This window comes from Ursus arctos, unplaced genomic scaffold (assembly GCF_023065955.2).
Source record: "Ursus arctos isolate Adak ecotype North America unplaced genomic scaffold, UrsArc2.0 scaffold_29, whole genome shotgun sequence".
Lineage (NCBI taxonomy): Eukaryota > Metazoa > Chordata > Mammalia > Carnivora > Ursidae > Ursus > Ursus arctos.
Genome location: NW_026622974.1, coordinates 4,250,462 through 4,267,834, shown reverse-complemented (window position 1 = coordinate 4,267,834; position 17,373 = coordinate 4,250,462). Strand labels below are relative to the sequence as shown.

The following is a 17,373-nucleotide window of genomic DNA, read 5'->3' as shown; positions in this document are numbered from 1 at the left end:
TTCTTTCCAACACCATGGTTACCTAAATTTTATTTCTCTTTGTATTATTCTCTCTGGACATCTACTTTCAGATTGTCTTATCTAAACAATATATGCCGTAACAGAAAATAATATCATGTGCCGCATAAAGTCAGATGAATAAGTAAAACAGTTTTAAAATTTGAAAATAAAAAAAGCCATCTTGGAGGGAAGCAACTCCAAACATATCGAGTTGTAAATACTCATTTTATAAGTGTGATCACTACTAGAGAAAAGGGCTCCCATGGATTTCTCCAATCCTGAGATTCTCACAGATCTGGAGAATCAGAATACAAATAGGAAGAAAAAAGTGACCTATTTCTAAATATATTTCTTTGCACTTCTAGGAAATGCCAGAGTTAAAACAAATCTAAATATAGCAGCATTCATTTTTATTTTAAGTCCTAGAAGAAATACTTCCAAATCAAAACCACACAAAAATCACTTTTACTCTCAGTAATCAGGAGAAAAAAAAATCTGATTTTTTTTGTGTGTGGGTAACAGTCTCTACATGGAAAGAGTTACTTCTAAATTTTAAGACATATCTTCACATTAAAAAAATCATCTAGTATTCTACTTCTTAGGTTACTTCCAGTTTAAAAAACTAAAACTTGCTCTAGAAAACTTTTCTTTGATGTGAATTCTAACTTTGTATGTAACAAATGTGTTTGTCAAACACGAAGATTTTAAATTTAATTTCTCAAGGGACACCTAGGTGGCTCAGTCAGTTAGGCACCTGCCTTTGGCTCAGGTCATGATCCCAGGGTTCTGAGATCGAGACCCGCATCCGGCTCCTTGCTCAGCGGGAAGGCCTGCTTCTCCCTCTGCCTGCCACTCCCACTGCTCATGCTCTCTCTCTGATAAAATAAATAAAAACTCTTTTAAAAAAATTTAATCTCCCAAAATGGCATCCAGGTTTCTCCAATTCTACCGTTTACTGAAAAATAATTTTTTTAGAAGATTTTATTTTTATTTATTTTTTTTAAAGATTTTATTTATTTATTCGACAGAGATAGAGACAGCCAGCGAGAGAGGGAACACAAGCAGGGGGAGTGGGAGAGGAAGAAGCAGGCTCATAGCGGAAGAGCCTGATGCGGGGCTCGATCCCTTAACGCCGGGATCATGCCCTGAGCCGAAGGCAGACGCTTAACCGCTGTGCCACCCAGGCGCCCCTAGAAGATTTTATTTTTAAGTACTTCTACGCCCAATGTGGGCTTGAACTCACGACCCTGAGATCAAAAGTCACATGCTCTACTGACTGAGCCAGCCAGGAGCCCTGAGAAATGATTTTTGGGGGGAAAAACAAAAACCCTATAAACCACCCTAATTTATTTTATATTCATAAAACTATCAGTTATACTTCACTGAAACTACACTTGTTCAACAAGTCTGACTTTTTCTTTAAATTCAGGGGAAATGATTAGGGCTTTAAAACTTATTGCTAAAAATACACTGATGGGAGTGGCCCTAACGTTGTAAAAAATTTCCTAGGAGCACTAAATAATTCTAAAATAAAAATTTAACCACAAAAGCTGATTTATCTTTTAAAAAATTACAAGAGTCATATCTGAAATATACTGCAAGCAACTTTTAAGGATGGTTGATTCTGAGACATATAATAGCCATCTTCTTACTCCTTAGTTATGGTCACAATATTTCAGTCCACATAACGAATTTTGAAATTCTCTCTGACGTGACACTTACCACAAGATTTTGAAATTCTTCATCTCCCCAGCTGAGGCTTCCCACTAATACGCAGTGCTAACACGCTGGTTCTCATTGGGCGAGGAGGACAGTTCTAGTTAGTACTCGCAGCCTTGCATGGAGAACTCACGCGCTACCTCCAACCGCTGGGTGAGCCCCACGAGGTTCAAGAGCTGCAGGCCAGCCCCGGTGAGCTCAAATCTACAGTGAGAACGCCTCATGATCTTTTACTACTGCTGCCTCTCAGGGCTCAGCTTTCTCGTGCTTTCTCGTACAGCCAAAAAGAAAAAAAATTTACTTCTGACACGTTATCTTACTGGCCACACTTAGTAAATACGGCCTACGTCCTGATCTACAGTATGGCCTCTTTAAAAGAACGTCTCCTTAAAGTGAACCACACTTTGCGCGTCTTAAATACTTTCTTCCCCAAATCTGTACTTCTAATTACTGTGCTTACATTGACATTCCAAGCAAGGGAACAACTTGAGCTGCACCATATCATCTTTAATTAAGGTCCTAAGTGTTCTCTTTTCTGATTAGGACTTTTTTTCAAGTGAAAGATATGATTCATAATCTCTGATTGCTACCAAATATAGAGCTAAAATGGTCCCCATGTTTGACTCACCATACTATGCAAATAAAAACTGAATTATCTGCAGAAAGAGAATAATTGCTTTGACCCAGATAACTATCACCAGAAGAGACTCTTGGTTTTGGGGGTTTTTTTAAATCACAAGTTTTATTTATCCATTAAAACACTACTTTTTCCTTCTCCTCCTATTGAAATAATGGTCATCCAATTTTAAGATAAAATGTTCAGCAGGCAATCATCTGTAGATTAAATTTATACACAGGCTTAATACCAATGGCAAAACGTCTGATGCAGGGACCTACAGTATATATTCTGATCCCGCCTCCGACCCTTAGTAAAGCAACCTTGGATAAGTTATTTATCCTCGGTAAACCTGTTTCATTATCTGTAAAGTAGAGACAAAAACTACCTCCGGGGTTATTATGAGAATTTAATAATATTAAACACCCCTTAGGGCCTGAAATAATGTTAAGGTTTAACAAATACTATTTCTCTTTCCCCCCATTTTCTTCCTTGTGAAAATGTTTCAACTACAGCTCAGGACATAAAACATAATTTCTGATGATACAAGGAAGCATCCTGGATTTTGGTTGAATTGAGACAAGCCCTTTCTAAAAAGACAACACGTTGCACACCTCATTCCCTCACATTCTCACATTCGGGGTTTAAATTTCAGGTAATACAAGTGTTTAATGTGTTTGCAAGACAGCCAAAGAACCCACAAAACCAGAAAATGTTCAACTTTACAACTTTATTAAAAAGAAATTTATCATTAAGTCACAACCAGATAAATTAGAGTCGATGAGGATTAAGAGGAAGGGGAACCTGGGTTTAAGATCTGGTACAGTGAGGTCTCAGGATCTTTTCCTGAGCGCAAGCACAAAGCCCCCAGCTGCTTGTCCCCAAGACCTCTTTCTTCCACTTTCCCATACAACATGTGGACCACCCCCTGAGCTCTCCTGAACTGCAAGCCATCCCCAACAGAGCCACAGGCTGGGCTCCCACCTCCACGAAGCAAGGTACCACATACAAGGTTTCCATTGTAAGGCCTTCCTTTAAAGTCCACATCCCACTCCTTTTCTGTCAGCTCTCCCACTTCCCCACACTCATTTAACAACCCCTCCCTTTCTGCCAGACCCCTCACTTACTGTAAATTCCACTTCTACTCTAGAACATTATGGACCACGGAGAGAACCACTCCTTGCAGACAGATCTGGTATGTTACTGAATTCACGTTGCCTCATGGCAACCAAGCACCATTTCTTTTGTCCATTTCCCCCCACAGCTGATACATTCCACAAATTTACTCCTCTCTCCTTAGATTCAAAGCCTTTTGTCTCTGCCCCTGACAATGACCTTGCTATCTTCTTGGTGAAGACCACAGACATCTATTTTGAACCCTATCATTAACCCTGTTCTCCTTTTCTCTAATTTCACTTCACTGTTACTCTGTAGGTGCGTTGGGGAACAGAGGACCTTATGAAAAGGTGAATGACATCACTCAGAGGAAAGAATGCAGACGGAGGTTGAGGGGAGCACTACACACTTCCACTTGGTATTGTTCGAATCTTTTTTTTTTAAGATTTTATTTATTTGACAGAGAAAGAGAGAACGAGCAGGGGGAGAAGCAGGCAGAGGGAGAGGGAGAAGCAGGCTCCCCGCTGAGCAGGGAGCCCGATGTGGGGCTCAATCCCAGGACCCTGAGATCATGACCTGAGCCGAAAGCTGGCGCTTCACCAACTGAGCCACCCAGGCGCCCTGGTATTGTCTGAATCTTTATTTTATTTTAAAGATTTTGTTTACTTATTGGACAGAGAGAGACACAGCGAGAGAGGGAACACCAGCAGGGGCAGTGGGAGAGGGAGAAGCAGCCTCCCAGCAGAGCAGGGAGCCCGATGCGGGGCTGGATCCCAGGACGCTGGGATCATGACCTGAGCCGAAGGCAGATGCTTAATGACTGAGCCACCCAGGTTTGAGTCTTTAAAAAATTATTTTCCATGGGGCGCCTGGGTAGATCAGTCGGTTAAGCATCTGACTCTTGGTTTTGGCTCAGGTCATGATCCCAGGGTCATGAGATTGAGCCCCAACTCAGGCTCCAGCTCTGTGCTCCTCTGCTTGAGACCCTCTCCCCTTCCCTCTCCCTCACGCTATGTGCATGCTCTCTCAAAACGAATAAAAATCTTTAAAAAATGATTTCCCCAGTACTTATTTTCTCCCTCCTTGCCCGTAATCTACTCATCACCCACAGAGATGAGAATGTATAAGGCACTGTAGGTCTCAACCTATCTGAAAAAACCTCCCCTTTGGTTCCTATCATTTTACTCTACCTGGGTTGTCGAACTAGTCAGCAAATGTTTATCGAGCGCCTGGCTTGTTTTAAATGCTACGCTGAAGGGTCAGAACAAGTCGGTGAACAGGGAAAGAAAAAATATAAGGTTTGTTGGTCCCACTCCAGAATTTCTAGGTGACTTCTGCACACACAAGATTGGGACCATGGTAAGTGGAGATGCTCTCAGCCTCAGGAATTTAAGATTTGATTTTTAAAGTTACTTTCTTCCACAGAAAATACAGTACTCTGCAAATAGTCCAAGGCAGTGTACAAATAACATCTGTACCTGCTACAAATGTTTCGAAGTCAACTCATTTTTATTGCGGTAAAATACACGATGTACCATCTTTAAGTGTGCGGCTAGGGGGCCTTCCGTCCATTCACACTGCTAAGCGGCTGCAGCCACTACCCGACTCCAGGATTTTTCATCAGCTCACACTGAGATTCTGTACTCATTAACTCATTTTTTATTAACCAAGAATGATCTTCATGGTTAACCTCATGGCCCCCACCCCCATTCTCTTCTCTTGCTTTCCTGGTACCCAGCGGACACTCCAAGGTTCCTCATTTTATTTGCCCCCTGCAACCACCTTCAGGTCCCTATCTTCTCTTTTCTTCTGTCACACTGGGGTGGGGGTGGGGCGCGACTCCAATTCTGGTCAAACCAATCTTGCCCTGCCTGCTTTTGGCTTCCCTTGTAAAAGGTGGATGTCACTGGCAGAAAACCACTCAACTAACTGGATCGACTGGTTTCAAATTCAGACCCGGGAGTCTGAATTCACAGACAGTCCTGTAAGCAGCAATCCCTACCTCGTTTCCCATTGACTTACTTCACAGTTCTGCTGTCCAAGGTGAGAAGTCCTTCTCACCTCAAACCATCCCCACCCCTCCTCCCTTAACTGCTGGCCTTGCCTAAGACTTCACTGAGAACACAGAACGTAAAGCTCTGTCTTCTACCCCCACCTCAACACGTCCTTGCACTGTGCCCATATTCTCTGCCTTCTCTCCTGCTACTCAGAAAGTTGTTTTGCTCCCACCAAAGGCAAATCCTCTTCTTGTGTTTTGAAGAGCTTCTCATCTTAAGAATTCCTTTGGTAGTATTCTCTCTCTTCTGCGTTAGTCTCTCCCTCCCTATTAGATATTCTGATTAGTCTATTTAAAAACGCTCTTCTAGGGGCACCTGGGTCGTGCAGTTGTTAAGCGTCTGCCTTCAGCTCAGGGCGTGATCCTGACGTTCTGGGATCGAGCCCCACATCAGGCTCCTCCACTAGGAGCCTGCTTCTTCCTCTCCCTCTCCCCCTGCTTGTGTCCCCTCTCTCGCTGGCTGTCTCTCTCTGTCAAATAAATAAATACAAATCTTTAAAAAAATAAAATAAAATAAAATGCTCTTCTATTCCCCATCATTTAAAAAGCACGTCTTTGACCCCACCTCACTCTCCAGCCACTGCTGTGCTGTCGTTCTTTTCACAGCGAAACTTCCCCAACAAGTGGGGTCCATTCACCTCACCTCATCCCATTCTTAGTGCATTCCAATTTGGCTTCCAACCCCATTTGCCACAGAAACTACTTGTCAAACAGCCACCTCCATGTTGCCAAATCCTAGTGGTCACTTCTTTATCCTCATGTTCTCAGCAGCATTTGGCAGAGACCATTCCCTCCTTCTTGAAAAGAATAATCCACTCTTCCACTTTCATGGCTAAAACTTCTGTCTCTTTTGCCCAATTCTGAGCCACTAGAAGTGTTTTATGGTTTGATTTAAGGCTTCTAGGATCACAAATGATCTCGACCAGTTCCGCGCATACCATCTGTATTGCTAGTGACTCCCACAATTGAAGTCACTTCTATCAGTCCAATTTGAATACCCACTGCCTACCTGACTTTTCATTTGGATGTCTTGCAAGTGTTTCAAAAACGTAACAGGTTCCACATGGAGCTCGTTACCCACCCCTCCCTACCTGTTCTTCCAGTCTTCTCCAACCAGCAAATGGCGCCGTCAGCCACTAAGGCTTAGGCTAGAACCCTGAAGGCTCTCTTGACTCCTTCCTGTCTCCACAGCCAAACCATTTAGTAAATACTTCTGATTCCACCTCCAAAACATATCTGGAACCCACCATCCACTTTGCTCCATCCCCACTGCCACTGTTTTTGCCTAAGATACCATCAATCTTGAGCTGGCCACTGCAAGAGCCTAACTCCCCTCTCTGCTTCCTTCCTTGCTCCACAGAACGGCAGTGATCTTTAAAACCCAAAACATCACTGCCCTGATGAAAGCCCTTTAATACCTTGTCACTTTGAATAAAATAAGACCCCAAACTCCTGGTACAGCCTAATACAGGAAGCCCCAGAGGATCTCTCAACTTCCGTCTCATTCCATTCTCCTCTTGCCTCTCTCTGTTCCAACACTCATGCCCTTCCGGGCCTTCCAGGTCTTTGCATTTGTTCACAGGCTAGCGTTGTCTCCCCAGCTTCTCACACAGCTAGCACAAGCTCATGTTTCAAGCCTCAGTTCAAATATCACCTCTTCAAAGGGATGTGCCTTGACTCTCACTAGCCAAAACAGCCATGCCCCATAGCACGCCCTTTTAGATCTACCAACTTATTAGCTTTTTACAATTTTTCTTAATCTGTAATTATCTTGATTATTGGTGTTTAACTTATTTCCTATCTTCCCCACTATAAATTCCATGAAGGCAGAGATCTTGCCTGTTTTGAATTCCACCAAAGGCTTTATTTATTTATTTATTTATTTATTTATTTATTTATTTATTTATTTTTAACGTAAACTCTACATCCAATGAGAGGCTTAAACTCACGACCCCAAGACCAAGAGTCGCATGCTCTACCGACTGAGCCAGCCAGGTGCCCCCATTAAAGGCTACTTTAAAATACAGAAGCTATACCTCCTGTCTAAGCCAGGTTTATTTTAGATTTCCCCTCCTTTCAAGCTTTATTGGATTTTAGTTCAAGAATATAATTGCTTTGGCATTTACCGTGAAACACAAAGGGAGAGAAAACACACAGGACAGTCAAAGCCTAGACCTCCACCTGCCTACTGATCTAGACTGGACGTGGACTGCACACAGGTATTCAACAGCTGTTTTTTTTTTTTTTTTAATGATTTTTTATTATATTATGTTAGTCACCATACAGTACATCCCCGGTTTCCGATGTAAGGCTCGATGATTCATTAGTTGTGTATAACACCCAGTGCACCATGCAATACGTGCCCTCCTTACTACCCATCACCGTCAACAGCTGTTCTTTATAAAAATTTTCAAATGTGGAAGGGAAGAGAAATGTAGACATATGCAAAGATAATATAATTTCGTCATCTGCATCAAAAACCAAAGTTTTTAACCATTCCCCCTAGCAATTACTAAACACAACAGTGATTTGAGAATAAAGAAAGGAAAGCACAAAAGATATGGTTCTTGCTCCTGAGAAGTTAATGATTTCATCACTGACTTGGTTCTTTTTGGTCAGGTCAGCTATTCATCAAGTGCTCTGGATGTTTCTTTCTGACCGTCTGTGTCCTGTATGCATACTCTGTTCTTGAAAGTGTCTCATGTTTAGAATGATTTCACCATCTTACTTCCCAAAACACAAAAGATACCGTCACAATTCAAAATTCTGAAAAGAATCCTTTCTTTCAAGGATTTACCTCTAGTTTTTTTTCCCCCAGGGTCTTTTCTACCCTATTCCTAATTTCTATCTCAATCCTAGATTCGATTCTATTTTTGTTGCACAGCTGTCTGGACTAAACTAGATGGCCCAGCTGGACCTAGACGCCTGTGTGTTATATAACTTCTCAGCAGAATGAGATGTACTTGTGAATATGCAGAGATTTTAAAGTCTTAGAATAGCTAAACCTTCTCTCTGTAAGAAAATAGTTTTAGTAATTTGATAAATGGCAGCTAGAGGAGAAAAATAAATGTGAGAATGAGCAATAAACTGCTGAAACTCAAAATGATATGGGCCTCAAGTCTCACACTCCAATTCAAAAAAGAGCCAGCAGCACAACACGTAGTGTAATACAGCGATATTCCAAATGTGCATCTGTCACAGTGGAATCACCTGGAGAGATTTAGAATAACAACTCCCACAGTCAGATTTAGGGGATGCAGGGTGGGCCAGAACTTCAAAACTGGGAGTTAGGGGAATCGGAAAGTTGAAAGTCAGAAGCTTGAAAGTGAGATTGCCTAACACACTAGATGTGTTGAACACACACACACACACACACACACACACACACACACACACACCCAACCGGCCTTAACAGATAATGGGGAAAAAAGGGATGTTACAAATCTATGTTTAAAAGTATCTCCCCCCCGTTTGCTTCTGAAACTCAGATTTGGACACCACAGCCGTGGAGCCAAGAACACGGCTTTTGGGATCCAATGTCAATTCTACCATTTAAAACAGCAAGACCTAGAACAATTTGTGTATCTGGGCGAACTAGTTCCTCCTCTGGTATAAACAGATAATAAAATCAATATTGCAAGACTGATATACATAGGAGTTAAATAAAGCACCAGGCACATACATACAACAGTGTCCAATATACGGTAGGTCTTATTAAGGCATCTAAAACAGCCACTATATATATTGTGTTTATAAGCACAAGGACACACCTACTGGTGCCACTATGTTACTTTTAGCCACTGGAAATTAACTACTTACTTTCCATCTCTGTGGACTAGAGAGCTCAGTTTTAGGGACTTGTTTCCTCCTCCCAATAATCTTTTCAGTAACAACTGAAAACAGTTAAACCCCCCCCACATGTCCTCATACAGAGCTCCAATAGGACAGATACATACTTGTATGGGTGATTTTAAGGAAACACTTTAGGGAGTCAGGGAACTGAGAAGCCTTATTATGTTGAGACAGAGCAGACACAAAACAATACAGGGCTTTTTTAGAAAGGGAAAGGGGAAAAAAGTCTCAGTTTCAAAGCGAGTTTAATTTTTCAGATCAGAGTTCTAACAAACTGTTCTAAGTCGCTACTACTTGGAATAATTAAGATGAAAGCCAACAAGATGTTTCAAATCACTGGAACCCATAAGCTTCCCACAGTTTGACCATATCAATGTCTCCCCAAAGTTGTTTTATAATAAAGCAACTAAAGAAAGAAAACTAAGGTAGGGTGCCTACAGAGAACCGTGTCACTAGAAGGCAGACACTGTCCTCGACTTTTTCTTGCAAATTTGTACCCTGGTTTGACTCTACTCTTGAAAACTAATTGGAAGAGGATGAAGCGAAAGCCTCCATGCCCTGCCCCCAGCCAGGTCGGGGAAGACAAAGCCGTCCAGTTTTAGACCCTAGGAGAGAGGACCAGAACCCCCTCACCTCCAGTTTTGACCGAAGGGGGATGCGGGCTCAGAGAGGGAACCCACCAGCTGCAAGGCCCGACCCCCAGCCCACTTCTTCCCGCGAACACAAGAGCTGCGGAGCAAGGCACCGCCGCCCCGGCCCCTTCCCGCTCGGACCCGGCCGCCTCGTCCTTTGGGTCTGGGGGCCTGGGGAAGACCAAGGCTACGCGGGCTCGGCAGCCCGGCCCCATTTACAGAATCCCACACCCTGAGCGTAGCTCCCGGTTGCCCCCAACCTCCCCGCGCCCCGGCCGGCGAAACGTCCACGAAGGGCGCCGCCCGCGCCGCCAGGGAAGATGGCGCCCGCGGAGCAACTGCGCCACCAGCCCTGGCGACGGGCCAGGCCCAGCGCCATCTTAGCGCCTTCCAGCCGCACCCCCCCCCCAAAGATCCCGCATTCGGGGCGACTCGGGGGGGCGCGAACCGCGTCGGGCCCGCGCGCTCTCGGCCAAAATAGTGCCGCTACGGCCTCTAGTCTCTTCGGCTCGGCCGCGCGGGCCTGGCAAGAGGCCCCTGGCTGGGCCGCGGGTCCTCGGCGCGGCGCGAGAGCTCGTCCGGCCCGGCCGCGGGTCGTCGGCGGAGCTTCGGAGCCAGGCGGCGAGGCGAGGGAAGGGCCAGTCTGCCGGCGGGCGCGCGCCGGTCGCCCGGCCGGACCGGGCCCGGCTGGGGCGGGCGGCCGGCTCCGAGCTCTCGCCGCGGCCGCCCGCAGGAGCGGCGGGAAGGAGGAAGCCAGGATGAAAAAAGAAACCCGGTCTCCGCCGCCGCCTCTCTCCCCACCCTCTCCCCTCCCCCTCCCGAGACGCGGGGTCCATTTTGCCGAGAAGAAAGAAAATGCGATTCACACCCAAGAGCTGCCGAGAGAGAAAAGAAATGAGGAGGGGAAAACCGAGGGGAGGAGATTGGAAAAGCTTATTTTTCTTCCTCGCCCGCCGTCACTCCTGGCCCTCCCTGCCCCCTGCTCGCGGCCTTGCCGCGCCGTCCTCCCCTCGCCGAGCCCCGCTCCCTCCTTCCCGGCTCCCGGCGGCTCCGGGGGGCGGAAAACACACTCACACTCGCTCACACAACTAATTTTAAACCGGCTCAATCAATGAGTCATTAAAAGGCTTCCCTCCCCTCTCCTCCCCACCACCCACCGCCACGCCACCCCCCTTCCCAGGCTCTCCCTCTCCCCGCTCCAGAAATTTGCATCCGCGGAAAAGGGAAAAAAAAAAAAAAAAAAAAAAGGCGCCGGGGCCCCCACCCCGCCGAGGCGCCCCCAGCCCGGCCCCGCCGCCCCCTGCCCGCCCGCGCCCCCGCCCCAGACACTGAACTTGGTCTTCCCGGGGCCCGGGCGGCGCTGGGAAAGGCATAAACACTCGATTCCCCTTTTCTCCGTGTCCATTAAACATCCACCCACCACCACCATCACCCACCCACAAACCCACCCCCCCCCCAAAAAAAAACACAGCCTTAGCCAATAGCTCTCTGGGCTGAAACCTAATATCCTGGTTTTGGCAACTCGGTGTTTAATTTGCTCCTCTTTCTTTTCTGTCTGTCTGGAGATAGATCTCCAGCCCCCCCTCCCTCGCTTTTCCCCTCCCCGAAGGAAAGAGGCAGAGGAAGGAGGTTGTGTGTGTTTTTTTTTTCTCCTTGAAATTTTTATCACAAAATTATAATACACTCAAAGGGAAACTCACCGTCATGAAAAAGCAGTGCCTTGTCAACGGGGTTTCTGCGCCATCGCACCAGGGGCGGCGGCGGCGGCGGCGGCGGGCGCGGGGCGCGGGGCGCGGGCGCGGGAGCTCCCGGCCGAGCGGCGCCGGCCACACGCGCTCCGCTCTCTCTCTCGCTCACCCCCGCGCCGGGCGGCGGGCGCCCGCTCCCCGCGCCCGCCCGGCCTTCATGCTCTGCGCCCGGGCAAACCGCTCGCCTGCTCGTCTACCTCCAAACTTCGGTTCTCGCCTAGCAAAAAATGTGGAGATTAGGGTTTTTTTAATTAAAAAAAAAATTTTTTTTTTCAAAAATCAAGCTCCCAAGCTGTCAATTCTGTTTCCTTTGGGATTCTTTTTAACTTCAGAAATGTACTGGTTTATTCAAGAAACAGGTTTATTTGGCTTTTTTTTTTTTTTTTTAAGGTCTACAAGATGCGTTCTATTCTCTGCAGGCGCCCTGTATACACACACACACACACACACACACACTCCAGTTTTATCTCGACGGGGGATGGGGCGCCGGGGGTTAAAAACAAAAAACACAGTATTTGTTTAGAACTCTGATTAGAATCAGTAAATACCTTTTTTGCATATGCTTTTTTTAAAAGTAAAACAACACTTTTACTTAGTTATTTGGCAAATAACTGATTCATGCTAACTTTTAAATGTACTAGGCTTTCCTTTGCAACACCCTCTCTTTCCATTCCAGAATGCTGTGAAACCTTATCTGTGACATCTGTAAGTCAGCACTAAAAAGAACAGAAAACAAAACAAAACACAACTTTAGCGGCCAAGATGAAGGTGAGGAGCTGATTAAGTCACTGGAAACATCCAATTCCTATTGCCTTCTCTTTATGTAGATATCCTTTATCACCACCAATATTCCAAATATGTGGAATTTCATCACGTGATCCCCAGTCTCAAAAAGGGAGCTACCCAATCTTTTAACACTCTTTGATGCAAGCATATAATTACCACCCGGTTTTAATCTCAAATCTCAAATTGTTGAGAGGTCTCCATAAACCATCTAGCCCTCAGAGCGCTTATGTAAACGTTAATTACCATAGTGTGGATTGGGAGGGGTGCCTTTGTGTCTAGGTTAATTGTATTTACTTTTCCTGTAAATGCCCAAGAAAATATAGTGAGGGTCTTGTTATCTTTTAAATAAACACCAAGGGCAGGTAAAAGATGAATTGTATAAGAATGTGACTCAGATTTTAAAAAACTACATATGTAAGCTCCAGAAATCTTCTAAAATTATTTTAAATTAGTTTGTAATACATACAGCAGTGGGAGTCCTGCTGATAAACAGCATGTTCAGACCCATGTCCCCCAGGTATTTGGTGAGTTTTAAATCAAATTATCTCTAGATTTAAATTATTAAAGTGAAATTGTTTAGTTTCTATATCCCCTTAGATCTAAAAAACACAATAGTGGTACACCTTGTTTGCTTTTATAAGGATACTGTAACTATACTGTATTGCCCAAGATAAGTATGTCAAGGTTGGCATACAATGTTGTCATATTCAAGATAGAAAATCTTTTTAAAAAACAAACCATATCTTGCTCTAGTAACAGCTGCTCTGTCATTCACAATGTACGCTTTGTATTTGGACATGCCTTAAAAATATATTCAGTGATTTAGTATCACATAGTATCATCGAGGTGTTTTCTCAGAAAATGTGCTTCACATTCAGCCAAGGCCTTCCTGGAACAGTAGTCTTTGCATAAATTAACATATTTCTCCACACTTGACAGTTGGACCAACCAGTTTTCTAATTGGCTTGGGAAATTTTTAAACATGTTTTAAAGTGCTCTTGGATTGGCTGAAATTTAATTATAATACCCATTTCGAAGAATTACATTTCAAAAGAGTTCATGGATTATTCATTGCAATTAGGACCTACCAAGCAAGTTATACAGCTGTTGTTTCACAGCTCCAATGAAATATTAATGGTTTTCAGAAAGCTATTCTCCCAAGTCACCCAAAACCCCAAAGACACACAAATTTGACTTTGACAGATCACCAAACAAAACTGAATTTATATACTTATAATAAAGAGTATAGGGCATTGCAGGATTTTTAAAAGAATGTCCAAATATAAGAGCACTGACATTTCCTGGATGCCTACTAACCACCTAGGTGCTTATATATGTTATCGGATGAACCTTCCCACAAACCGGTAGAATAAGGTTTAATCAGACTGACTTTGCAGCTGAGGCTCCCCATGGTTTCGGTAATTTGCCTGATGTCATCAGTCTAATACGGGGTGGTGAGGGAGCCCAAGTCAGGTTGATGCTAAAACTCACCCTCTTCAAGGCCTGAAAAGGATCTTGGGAACAAGCAGTCCTCCCTGTTTTAATATAAACAGAGTTCAGTACTGTGGCTAGGCAGACGGGACAACTGTCTAATTTGTGACGACCTACTTTGAGAATGCCAGCTGCCGAATCTAATTTTAAATTTTGGGGCGTGTTGCAAAATCCTGGGACAGCAGTGGGGAGAACCGCAGATTCACCAGACACCATCAAAACTGACATTACTTAATACTATAACAAAACAAAAGCTGCTTTATTTTTTCCCATGTGATTAAAAAAATTTTTTAAATAAGGGATATGCCTTTGTACATAAAATTTAAAATTATGGTTTACCTAAACAGGATTTTGGTATCCGAATACGAGATCAGGAAACTTTTTAAGAGGAAACGTCTTAAAATGGTTTGATTGTACACAAGTAACTTTAATAGTATTGCCTGTAATTTAATTATGTACGATTGAAATGGTCATTCCTATGGTTCCCATCTGCGTGTGTGACTCAGAACGAAAGAAGGGCAAGCGGACACACATACACACAAAAAAGGAAGTAATTAAATTATAATTGAAATGTTCTAGCATGTGTTTGGGCGTCCAAATAAACAGGCCCAATGACTACATAACACCAGTCGAAATATATCTGTTTTCTGTCTTTTCCCTCCGTAAGTTCCCCTTGGTTGGTGGGCCATTCTCGGACAGGGAGGAAAGCAGATGCTGAGATTAAGTGGTGATGCACGTGACCAGATGTGCCCCCATCACAGAAACACCAAAATATACCAGATGAGTTAGTAAATGCTCTGTATAGTGTATGTGAAATAAAAATGGAAAAATCGCCAATGTGCATAAAGAAGGTATATACCTTTATTCGTACTCTGGAGGTACTTACACTCTGGGGTTTAAGTGCACTAGCTCTGTACGCAGGCTGACCTGGGTTCAAATCCCATCTTTGTCACAACCAGGTGTGTGGCTTTGGGCAACTCACTTTACCCTTCAGAGCCTCAACTTCCTCATCTATAAATCGGGGTAATTATAATTATGCTTGAGTTATTTTAAGGATTCAGGAACTAGTGCATGCAAAATGTTTAGCAAGGTACCTGAAACAGGACAGGTCACAGTATTTAGCTAATATTATATTGTCTTATTTTAGTTATGCATCAGTAATTTATTTTAGCATGTCCCTTGTAATTTCCCAATGGCAATCTCATATGATTCAACCTAATTATCTCTCTCTTATGTTCCCTCCCAGATAGAGAGCTCCTCAAGGGCTTTCTATTCTCTCCGGGCCTAGCAGAGTACTCTGTATAGAGTTAGCTCTCAGTCAGTACTTGTGGGATAAAAGAAAAACAGCCCAGTCCACAAGATGCATGAGAACACAAGAAATCAACCTATATCTAGAGCCCTGTACATGAAGGGAGTGCAGTAAGTCTCCCAGAACCACATAAAACCATTGCCCAATGGATAGCCGGCACAAGAGGCTCATGGTTTGGAGTTCTTCCTCCCCCTCCCCCTACGCCCCACCCTCTCTCGCCAGAGTTCTGTCCTTGCCATTTTTTAGCCCTGTGGTCTCTTTGCCCACTTTTCAAACTTCTCTCACCTCTGTTTCCTTATCTGTAACACAAAGGTAATAATACCTGTATCTCAGGTTGGTGGAGGGAGAGTTAAATGACATTAAGTATACAAAATCCTTGCTTTAGAACCGGATATATAGTAAATATCCAATAATAGTTACCCTTGCTGTTGTGACTGTTAATACTATCATTAGAAGTACTTGTTTTCAAACCAATGGTAAACAAGCAGTTTATTGGAGTGATTACAACTGTTTTCAAAACCTTGCCTCCATTATTTGATAGATGAATAGAAACACTTTAAATCATCTTTGTAGAGACTAAGGCTATTCTAGTCATGACATATTTCAAGTTGGTTATTTTCCTTGACAGATTTTAAAAAAGTCTGAACTCCCACAAGCTTCTAGTACAAGGATAAAGAGTATAACAGAACTGTTAAAAAAAAAAAAAAAAGAAAAGAAAAGAAAGAAAAAAAGAAAAAAAAAAAAAAAGAGGCAGTCAGCACTCCCACCGGCCTTGCTGTCTTACACGTCTAGCCTGCTTCCCCACCGAGTATGAGAGGGGGAGGACAGTCATCAGGTTATCATGACACCACATGTCAGCGAGGCTGGAAGGCACGGCTGGGAGGTGTCACTCACCAACTCCCCAGCCCCTCTGATGCTCTGCCAGAACTCCTAACCTGTCCCACACAGAGCACGCCTTCCCCACCACCATGCCCAGGAGCAGAACCGGGCTCTCCTAGGCTTCAGGCTGCTAGTATAAAGCGCCCTCAGGCTTTGCTGAGAAAGTCAGCCTCTAAGATAGGAGTCCCATGTAAAGCGTCCAATAAAGGTCAGCGTCCTTTCTGAAAATGAAACTACTAAGAGGTCAGACATCTGATAAGGAACCACCCCTAAAAGATGACTTGTATATACCAGCTGAAGACAAAGAAATCAGGAGGCACTCAACAGGCACTGAGATACGTCCTCAACGTGGAAGAAAATACCGAGGGAGTGTAGACACTGTAACCTCCACAAGTATTCTGATCATTGAAGAGCCACATTCTTATTTGAACACAGGAAAGCTAATCAGGCATGTTTAGAGCCCACATGCGACACCCCTCAGACCATACAATTCTCTCTCACCTACGTCTTCCTACGACCGCTTCCATTCCCAGGGATTCTGATACCAAGAAGGTGACACCCTGAGCGAAGAGGTAAGTACTCTTGCACCTGAAAAGGTTTCTCTATCCCCTCACTGTGTATCCCCTCACACACCAGTCAGCTAGCAGGTGGGTGTATGAATCAATCTCTTGGGAGTTAGATGAACTGCAGTCAGGTCTAAGACAATTAGGAGGTGGTTCAGAGATGGGCAATCTGAGCAAAGGAAACGTACGCTCTGGAGGTATCGTTCACGTGGGGCATGGTGAAAGCTTGAGGAGTTATTCCTGCCCTGTCCTAGGGTAAAAACCCAAACTCAAGTAATCCTCTCCCCTTCGGACTTTGGTCTTCCCTCTAGTCTCTGTGTTCACAGACCAACCCCCTAGATATTTTAGGGTCCTCTACAATTCCTTCTCATTCTCTTACTTCCCTTAGCCCACACAGCCCACCTCCCAAACCTCCCTCAAATCCAGTCCCTCTTCTCCAACTGCCTTCCCCTCACTTCAGGTCCTCATCTCTCTCTTGCCTGGCCTCCCCATTCCATCTTCTATCTAAATTACTGCAAAAATCACCTTGCACAACCCCAGCAGCTAGTTGTGTCACACCTCCGTTAGCACCTCACTGCCCAGGGAAGCTTATCAGAAATACAGATT

The 17,373-nt window shown here is 44.3% G+C and overlaps 1 protein-coding gene across 4 annotated transcripts in view; it reads right to left on the bottom strand.

The window, feature by feature from the left end:
* Window positions 1-17,373, bottom strand: part of BICRAL (BICRA like chromatin remodeling complex associated protein) — a 96,764-nt gene that overhangs the window by 60,543 nt on the left and 18,848 nt on the right. For 2 of the 4 annotated variants that reach the window (XM_044387221.3, XM_026507434.4), the window contains exon 1: window positions 11,692-11,798. The exons of the other annotated variants lie outside the window; for them this stretch is intronic. The gene's annotated coding sequence lies outside the window, so the exon portion shown is untranslated. Of the gene's footprint in view, window positions 1-11,691; window positions 11,799-17,373 lie in introns of those variants that run through there. 4 annotated transcript variants of the gene reach the window in all.